This window comes from Octopus sinensis, linkage group LG3 (genome assembly GCF_006345805.1).
Source record: "Octopus sinensis linkage group LG3, ASM634580v1, whole genome shotgun sequence".
In the NCBI taxonomy this organism is placed as follows: domain Eukaryota; kingdom Metazoa; phylum Mollusca; class Cephalopoda; order Octopoda; family Octopodidae; genus Octopus; species Octopus sinensis.
Window position 1 is genome coordinate 169,582,881 of NC_042999.1, and position 9,304 is coordinate 169,592,184.

General features: G+C 35.6%; 1 protein-coding gene across 6 annotated transcripts in view; it reads right to left on the minus strand.

Moving 5' to 3' along the window:
- LOC115209353 (organic cation transporter-like protein) overlaps positions 1-8,817 on the minus strand; it is a 51,469-nt gene extending 42,652 nt beyond the window's left edge. For 2 of the 6 annotated variants that reach the window (XM_036501629.1, XM_029777721.2), the window contains exon 1: positions 6,362-6,517. The gene's annotated coding sequence lies outside the window, so the exon portion shown is untranslated. Of the gene's footprint in view, positions 1-6,361; positions 6,518-7,412; positions 7,701-8,794 lie in introns of those variants that run through there. The other 4 variants (XM_036501626.1, XM_036501625.1, XM_036501624.1 and 1 more) reach the window with 4 other exon arrangements.
- Positions 8,818-9,304: the final 487 nt, after the last annotated feature.

Genomic DNA, 9,304 nt, shown 5'->3' on the forward strand with positions numbered 1-9,304 from the left:
ACTGGAGATTTTTATAATGTTGTTTAACATAATCCATATATCTTTCATAATGTTTTTATTATTCTCTAACATATTCTTTCTTTGGTATTATCCCAATATAAAAATAAATTGATATTAATCAATATATTTTCATATTTCTTTTCTACCCCTATAATTCTATACTTTATGAGTTCTCTATACCATGTGCTTCCCTTTTGTAGGCATTTTCTAGTCCCTTACAACCTATATCTCTATATTTTTACCTGTATCTGTATATTTTAACTTTCTACTGTATTATTTCATAAGACAAATTTCAAAATTTGGTCAATATCTTCTTTGTGTTATCCAACTTCCTGTTGGTGATTCATTCTTGAATGCAATCATGAATTTCTCCTTTTACATTTGAAGTTACTGACATTTTGAGCCTCCCTGTAATTACAACCATAAAAAAACTGGCAGATGGCCACAGACATCATTTAGTTCCAGCCCACTCACTACATTGTTATCATACTGTTTGTGGATATATCAACTATCAGAATAATACATTACAAATTAATTTTGGTAAGTCAAGTGACTCTTTAAAAAAATATAAGCCAACATATACATAGCATTGTTATATATATATTATATGTATATAATATATATAGGCGTAGGAGTGGCTGTGTGGTAAGTAGCTTGCTTACCAACCACATGATAACTGATGTTTTAGAATCTGCCTCAAGCTTACATGAATAACAGCAGTTGTAGATGATATCAAAGCGTTGTGAGTGGATTTGATAGACAGGCATTGAAAGAAGCTCATCATGTGTGTGTGCGTGTGTGTGCATGTGTGTGCATGTGTGTGTGTGTGTGTGTGTATGTTTTACTGTCTCCATGCCACAACATAGAGTGTGATAGTTGTAAATGCGTATCGCCGCCATGTAACCAGTGTTCTTCATTTCTAATCTTTGAAAACATGTCTAATCATAGGGAAATATTACCTTGCTTGGAAACAGGTGAGGGTTGGTAACAGGGAGGACATATGGCAGTAGAAAGTCTGCTTCGTCAAAATTCTTCTAACCCATGCAAGCACAGAAAAGTGGACATGATGGTGTTGATATTCAACATTTCAGAAACGCATTCTCATTCTTTTCATAGTCTACAATATTTACTACTTACTGTTCATCACTCTCAACAGAGATGAATGACTTCTCAAAGGGCAAGCCATGATTGCATGTTATGTCTTTATTCCCTCCGAGATTACTCCTTGCCATGTTGTGTGTGTATAATAATAATAATAATAATTGTGTACAGTGCTCAGGTGCACTACAACTCATCTAAAGTGTATATATAATCAGGTGTAGTTTCGGCGGATTTCGGAAAGCATGAGGGCCTTAAAAGATGCAGTGTCATGGCAGTCAACAACTGACGCAGGCATGTATGTGTGTGTGTGTGAAATATTTGCTTGGCAAAAATTGAAAAGACCACCTACTTCTATCACTCAGTTAAGGCTTCTTAGTTCATCATTCTACACTTAACTTAATTTGAACACTTTATTCTCTCTAGATATATTTACTTATTTATATATAGTTATTATAATTTTCATTTAATATCATATCTAAAAAGAAGAAAGCAACATGAAAGTGTAAAAATAAAAAGGAAAGATTTTTACTGTTAGTACATCAAAGAAAGTGAGTTGATTATGAGAATTTGAAGTGGGTTAATAAAGACTTTCCTAAATTAATAGATGACAAAAGTAAGGGAAGATATAACTGAACTGAAAGCATATATACCCACACACACATAAGCACTAACACAAGCAGGCATACAAATGCATCTGTACGTGTATACGAAATAGATTTGAAAAGAGGGAGTGAAAGCTAGTGTATAAGGCAGAAGGCAGCTGTGCTGTGTATTCATACACTGCAGAGAAGAGGCACCGGATTAAAGATAACATTTTTCCTTGCTTGTAGGTTTCATCTCAGTCACAATTCTGGAAAGAGAAATAACCCAGCAAGTTAAATTGGCAGGCTATGGGCTTGAGCACTCTCTTAACATTGTCACAGACATCAAGATGCTCACAATGACAGTCACCCGACCAGTGACCAAGCTCACTTGTCTACAATACATTGCAGAGCTTGCGTGCCAGGCAATGTATAAGATTAGATAAGGGAGTATAGTTTCAGTGGTTAATCCTGTTGATACTTAATGAAGTTATTATTTGGAAGATGAAAGAAGAAGTATGGCATCAGGTAGGTTTGTGACTGGATGTGTATAGAATAAAAGAACTCCTTACTAGATGACCACTTGGATTTTCAGCCTTTTTTGAAGTTGGGGAGAGGTTATGAGTAGATATTGAAGTTAGTGCACACTAAAGCAGATAATTCGTAGAGTAGATGAGTGTGAAAAGAGACTAAACTTAGAAGCAGACAGGTGTGTGTTGTGAATGTGACAACATAACCAATAGATTGAGTTTGTGGGGGACACTAAAGTCAAGAATTTGAGCTGCATAACTGGAGAAATTGTGAAAAAGGGTGGACAGATTGCGTGTGTGTGTGTGTGTGTGTAGGAACGTCAAGGGGGGAGGTTGGAGCTTTAAACCAAACAGGATGTTGGTTTAAGCAATCAGTGCTTCTCAAAGAGGGTGATACCACCCCCCACCCTTTGAGCAGGGGGGTGGATTTGTATATAGGTAATGGGGAGAAGGTGGGATAGACTACTAATGGGATCTTTTAATTACTCTAATTTTCAAACATTTTTTCAATTTTTATCATGCGTACATATCATCTGATATGTATTCATATTATATTTATCATTAATGAAATGATTTATATGCAAATAGCCTTTCAAAGGCGATCAACCTTTAAGGAATAAGAGGGCGATAGTTAAAAAAAAGTTTCAGAAGTGCTGATGTAGAATGTCCCTCTTTAGTTCCTTATTGTTTTACTCCGGGTCGAGCAGACGACGTATGATCATAGTCATTCTCAACTGTGACCTTTCTGTCTTTTAAGTCATAGTTTATCTCGGTCTACTTTATCCAATATTTTCCCGTTTTCGTTAAAACAACAGAGTATGATTTGCTGAGAGATTTGGTTGCTGTTACTAGCAAGTTGAGCGTCCACATAGCTCCTAATTCGGTTAATATAGGGCGTAACAAATATCAGAAAATCAAAAAAAAAATGTGTGTAATAGGTGTAAAACAACTTCCTATGAACGAATATGAAAAAAAAAATTCGCGCACGCCAAAGGGGGGTGGGGGAGAGGCCTCGGAAAATTCACATCGGGAAGTTCCGAAAGCGTCTGAGGAGCTGACCCGGGCACCAAAACAAAAAAAAAATAGTGTAATATGTGTAAAACAACTTGCTCTAAACGAATATGACAAAAAAAATGCGCTCTCGAGAAAGAGGGGTTAGGGGAGAGGCCTCGGAATATTTATATCGGGAATTTCCGAAAGCATCTGAACCGGGCACAAAACAAAAACAAAAACAGCGTAATAGGTGTAAAACAACTTGCTCTAAACGACTATCATGAAAAAAATGCGCGCTCGCGAAAGGGGGGTGGGGGAGAGGCTTCGGAAATTTCACATCTTCAGTCCACGGCCTTTAAACTAAGAAAAAATAGTGTAATTGGTGTAAAACTACTTGTTCTAAACGAGTATCAAGAACACACACTCACACATGAATCATAAACTCCGTATTTCGCAAAAAAAAAAAATAAAGAGAAGAAATTCTGGAAAAAGTGAAGAAATGTTGGATCTCCGCCATGTGAATCAAAATACGTGTCAGAAACATCTTGAAATACTACAGAAATTATGTTACGAAAATGATAATGTATACATACCTCTTTGAGTGGTCCATCGATAATGATGATAAAGAAATGAGTTGGATTTGAACTCAGAATATTGACTAACACAACTACATACTACAAGACTCAAAATATTCAGCCAAGTCACCACCCTTTAACTAGCAATAATAATAACATCAATAACATAACAGCCAAAAGATTTATTTGTTCTGAAAATAACAATCATAGTAAATAAATATGTTCTTTAATATTCACATTCATGTGCACAGTTAAACACACTTACATACAAACAGTCACGCATGCATAATACAGAACGGAACACATAAATGAAGGATGCATTACTTAGTATATATTACATCTAGAGAATTTTGATTAATAAGTCAAATATGCAAATTATAAAGATAATTAATTGCTTTACTAAACAGTGTTGTAAAGGTGAAAAAATAAATTTGGGAAAAAAATACACGCCAAAACTAATTAATAAAGGATAATTAGGGAAGGATTGACACAAAATAATAATTTTTTCTGTCTCTTTTTTTCTGATAAATGCATCTTAATAAGTGAGAAGAATTGCATATATCTGAACTATTTCAAAGAAAAGCATAAATTTAATGTTTAAAATAGCTTTAACCAAGGAATGAGATCCAACATTTCTTCACTTTTTCCAGAATTTCTTCTCTTTATTTTTTTTTTTTGGCGAAATACGGAGTTTATGATTCATGTGTGAGTGTGTGTTCTTGATACTCGTTTAGAACAAGTAGTTTTACACCAATTACACTATTTTTTCTTAGTTTAAAGGCCGTGAACTGAAGATGGGAAATTTCCGAAGCCTCTCCCCCACCCCCCTTTCGCATTTTTTTCATGATAGTCGTTTAGAGCAAGTTGTTTTACACCTATTACGCTGTTTTTGTTTTTGTGCCCGGTTCAGACGCTTTCGGAAATTCCCGATATAAATATTCCGAGGCCTCTCCCCCACCCCTCTTTCTCGAGAGCGCATTTTTTTTTTCATATTCGTTTAGAGCAAGTTGTTTTACACATATTACACTATTTTTTTTTTGTTTTGGTGCCCGGGTCAGCTCCTCAGACGCTTTCGGAACTTCCCGATGTGAATTTTCCGAGGCCTCTCCCCCACCCCCTTTTGGCGTGCGCGAATTTTTTTTTTCATATTCGTTCATAGGAAGTTGTTTTACACCTATTACACACATTTTTTTTTTGATTTTCTGATATTTGTTACGCCCTATATTAACCCCTAATTCTTACATGACATGAGGTCATCGACTCACTAGCAGATCTAGCACTAAATCACAAAAATCAGACTTTTTTTTTCCTATTCAACTGCTAAGAAGTACTTTCACAACAAAATAAACGGAAAAGATGAAAACATTAACAATATTGTAAGAAAAGGCGAGAGAAAAGTGCGACAGCGAACGTTGACTTGACTGCAATAAACAAACGAAGGCGAGTGCGTGAAAGTAAAAGAGAAAAAGAGTGTGTGTGGATTGTCGGAAGGAGTGTAGACTTTATATAATGCTTTTTAAAAAGTCGTTAGGATTTGGCTAAAACCTATTTATTTAGTGTTAGTTTTTGTTCAAATCCTGACGACCTTTTTCTCATGTATATGTATGTATGTATGTATGTATATATATATAAATATATATATATATATATACACACACACACACATATATACATACACGCACTCGCGTAAAATTATTCCAGTATATATATATATATATATATATATATATATATTATATAGAGGGCATTATTACATATAAATGCCTCACGCTAAGAGGGACATAAGTCATTTCTACCAAAAATTTTACTAATCATACCCAATGGCGGTGCCCCAGCATGGCCACAGCTCATAAGCTGAAACTAGAATCAATCAATCAATCAATGCAGTTTTTCAAAGCAAGACATTTAAAAAATGAATTTAGTCTTATTTTTTTTATGTCTTGCTTTGAAAAACTGCATTGGGTATGATTAGTAAAATTTTTGGTAGAAATGACTTATGTCCCTCTTAGCGTGAGGCATTTATGTGTAATAATGCCCTCTATATATAAATTAATATGTTCAATAAGAAAGAATTATTTTCGAAATTTTTCTCTTATGAGGTTTTTCACGCTATCTGCCTGATAATTTCTTGTTAAGATTCCTTATTAAGAAGTTATCCTTAATTGTTAAATATATATATATATATTGGTAAAAACGGTAAGATAACAAAAGAAAGAAAGAGACCTCAATATTATGTAAATAGAGGAAATTTATCTATATATATAGGTAACACAGTAAGCAACTTAAACAGTCGACGCTAACAAACACGTGAATCCAGCGAGAAACTTTCTATAAAAGAGAGTGCGTGATTTACACATGCCGTAGTCCGAAAACAGGAAGCACACATCGGAGACTACAGCCCTTAATACACAAAAAAAGATACGTTCAAGGATGAAACACCTTTGACCAAAGAGGTATTTAATTAGCGTTACACTAAGGTTAAACAACTACAGTGTACATACACACAATTATTAGACAGGAGAAAAATCCTGATCTGGTACATAAACCCAAGATTCTAAACATTGATGAATGGTGAAATTACCTCAGACAGACGTGGACGAATTACACGTGACGGAACTGAAATGTTTTAAAAAGCTGATTGCAGTCGGAGCCGCTGATTAAGACTTCGTGCAAAATCTAGCCCTGGCCGGGTGCGTGCGCAGAAACTGCGGCAAACGAAGCAACAGACTACTATTGACACTTCTTATCTAAGTACTTTTCTTTTTTTTTTTTATTGACAAAGGGTCTTCGGGTTTCTTTGCCAAGTTTTATCAGTGAACAGGTCGCGGTTTCAAAGCGACGAAAATATTTTGACACAAATGAAAATTGCGTGTTGAAGTAAAACTAACGGCTTTTGCGTGTTCTTGCAAATATCTTCCACGCTGCAGTTGTTTTTGTTTCAGCACACGATCTCACATCAAGTCACTTGCTATGCAAGTACATCTCTGTAATTATTTTTTTCTTTTAATCAGAATCTGATAAAGATTACAGGATTTAAGATTGCAGTAACTATCTGTAATCATATATTTTGTTTACCTTTGAAGAATATAGGTATATTTAGTCTACATCTTTTAGCATTAGTTGTTTTACTTTCTGAAAATTTTAAATGCTGTTAGTTTCAGATTCTGAATCTGATGTTCAAAACGAAAAGAGAAAGAAAGAAATCAAGGCTGTAAAAAAATGCGTAAAAAGATTAGCATGGCCAAATATAATCAGGTGGGTTTGATAAATCAGGGCCTCAATTAAAGGCTGTTAACCATCCCCGTTAGTTTCCCTGTGCGTGACATGAAATATTATCACTAATACCGATTTTTCGACGTTGATTTCGTTTTCTTCTTGGATTTTACATCCACAGATGTAGGAAGGAACCCTGGCCGCCTCCACACATGCACAAAAATGCAAAAATACATACATAACTCGCACTTTATAAATATGCAAGGCTTTTCTCAAGTTTAAAGTGTGACAATCTACATTCTACAAAAGGCTGTATTAGTAATAATATTTCATGTGTTTATAGTCGACAACAGGGAAACGAACGAACGAACGAATCTTGACAAGTTTCAGACTTATTCAGATTGATTGCCCAAACATACTGTATGAAAGATTACATTATCCAGTGTCTTTCTTCAGAACAATAAGTTTTGATTTGATGTAGATTTGGGTATTATTCTTAAAGGACTCGAGTAACAACATAAAGGTACCCTCATTGACTCGATTGTTGTTTATCACATACCAGCTCTGATCAAGTAGACCCATATTCAAAGATATTTCAGCCGTGACCGTCAATAGAATAATTCGCAAGTGTTATAGATTAGTTAACCGTGAGAAAAGAAACATTTTTCGAGCACTACCCTTCGTCGGAGCGATTGAGAGAAGAGAGAGAGAGAGCAATGAAGGAATAGAGGAAACGGAATCACACAGCAGAGGGGAGATCATCAAGAATTTCTCTCGCAGAACTACGAAGAACAGGAATAGGCAACATGGGAATGGTTATTGATGAGTATGCCCTCAAATTTAGAAGCAGAAAGCCAATTTTGAGGAGCGAGTGAGATCACGAGAACACTAGAATCTACTAGAAGAATACACTTGTGTTTTTCTCCGTCACAACGTATGAATGAGAAAGGAAGGGGTGATGGCGAACTACTAGTGGGAGCATTTCAACTGTGTGTGTGTGTAAAAGGGAGATGTGTGAATGTTCGTATGTGTGAACTCGCACTATTTCAGGAACAAACGATGGTTGATGTCACATCTCAAAAGACAACCACTGGATGACATTGACAAGTGTATTAATTTGATTTACCATCCATATTTATATATAAAATACTACACTTAGCTGTCATATAAAATACTACAATTAGCCAGCTATATATAGTTAATCCAAACATGAAAACACAACAACGTGAGGACGTAGAACAAATATAGTATTATTGGAGGCTCAGGAAGGAAGGGAAGAAGGAGGGTTTAACGTTTCGAGCGGAGCTCTTCGTCAGAAACATAGGAAAAGGAAAGATCCAGAGAAGGGAAGACGGAGGAAAAAAAATCGCCAACGGTACACACGCGGTCACATATATATATATATATATATATATATATATATATATATATATATAATCAGCTATTTGGCTTTATGTCACAAAAAAAGGACACTCGGTAAGAGTGAAACAGCAGTAATATATCGTCGAACAGTATATTACTGGTTATGGCAAAATATTACTGCCAGTTTCACACCAACTATTGCTCCTAGGCAATATTGCCAACTCTTTAGACATGCTGGTTGGAAATGTGTAGCGTCTTCTACTCATCTATCTATCTCTGTGTGTATGTGTGTGTTCCCACACAGGGACGATGCCTTGGCATTTTCAAGAGGGGGAAACAGCCATGCCCTCGACAGGCACAGGAAGGACCTAACCTATACCCTCAAATTCCTCAGGCTCAAAATTACAACAGAGACAAACTTTAAAATAATAGGCCTCACCGAGGAAATGACTAGTGACCGAGACCTTTGGTAGTATGCTGTGCGTGAGAAGACCCGGCAGGACAAGTGAGACCATAACCCGTAGCCTCTACCTGGGATGTAGCCAGTCCACTTATGGATACCTTTCCTTCTTGGGACACAAAACTCTACTTGTGAAGACCTGTTGAGGCAAGTGAAAATCGAAATTGATCAACATCAATGGAAATTGTGGATCTTTTCTGTTTGATGGACGGAATTTTCTAGTTAACTAAACAATTTGAAACTTCGTATACTTGTAGAATGTGTCAAAAGAAAACATTATTGTAAACAAAATTGTAATTCGTAACTTGAACGTAGTTTAATTCTACGAATTTTAACCAATGAAATCGCAGCATTCGAGCTAAAATTATTTGCTGCGTCTAAAATCTCACACGCACTAGTCTTATTCATCATTTCTCTCTCTTCTGTCTTCTACATGTGCTAGAAATAACAGCTATATCTATTAAATCGATGAATTTCGTCGCCCAATAA